The following is a 1,191-nucleotide window of genomic DNA, read 5'->3' on the forward strand; positions in this document are numbered from 1 at the left end:
TGTCACATCCCTAGTCTGGTATGACTTGGACTAGCTGGTCATTTGTGCATCATGTTTAAATTTCATTTAAATTTGAAATGAGGATTGGTGGAACCCTCAGAATCATTTTTGAAAATGACCCAAATAAAAATTTCTCCAAAAGGGTCCAAGAAAATGCTCATGATGCCCTCTAAAAATATTGGACAGAGATAAAAACCAAAACAATATTTGTAGGAGCTCATGGACATTTATTTTGGCCATTTGGATTAATTCGATAAATATTTGCATTGGAAATATATTTCTATATATATGAAATATGGTCCAAAATTATGCCAATTATACAAGAGCTCTGGAATAATACCATTAGCCCCTACAAAAATTGGCATAATAAAATTAAATGATTTGATATATTTATTAAATCAAACAAATGTCAGAAAAAAATAGAAAACAGAAATAAAAGGAAGGAGGACTTACCTGGGCCACTTACCTGGCCCATCTCCAGCTGGCGGCCCAGCCCACCCCGCTGCCTTCTGTCGTCCCCCTCCTCGGACAGAAGGACGAGGGCGTGTGCCCGACGCTCGCAGGCACGCGCGCGCGCCACCTCCCCCCCTGCTGGCCACCTCCTGCTTCCCCGTACTCCCTCGATGCCCCGGACGAAGCCACGCAGCTGCCCCGCACCGTTCTCACTCTCCCTCGCCCTCCTCTTCTCCCCCTGCTCTCTCTCCCTCTCACCCGAGAACCACCGCCGCCGCCGACGGGCATCACCGTAGCCACCGCCTCTCCCTCGCCTCCCCGTCGTCCCCAGGAGCTCCGCCTCGTCGCCAGCTACCTCCTCGTCGAGCCACGCAAGCCGGAGAGCCCCGTGGAGCCGTCGCCGTCGCCATCCTCGCCTCCGGCCGCCGTGGGTACTCGCCGTCAATTCGGGAGCTTCCGGGCATCCCCGACCTCGCCCTCGCGCTCGCTGGATCCGCGGTGAGCTCCTCCACCGTTCCCCTCTCTTCTCCCTCCCGTTCCCGTGCCATAGCGCCGCTCCCCACCACGGCCGAAGCCCCTCGCCGCCGTCCATGTCGCCGCCGCCGTCTCGGCCCGCCTCCGCCCAAACCAAGCCTCCCATCGCGCTCCTGGTGCCACGAGGGTGCCGCCGAGCCCCTCAGGTGGCCTCCCCGTGCCCCGCAGCCCGATCCCGCTCGCGCCCGAACCCCGGCCGCCGCC

This window comes from Triticum dicoccoides, chromosome 3B, assembly GCF_002162155.2.
Source record: "Triticum dicoccoides isolate Atlit2015 ecotype Zavitan chromosome 3B, WEW_v2.0, whole genome shotgun sequence".
Classification (NCBI taxonomy): Eukaryota; Viridiplantae; Streptophyta; class Magnoliopsida; order Poales; family Poaceae; genus Triticum; species Triticum dicoccoides.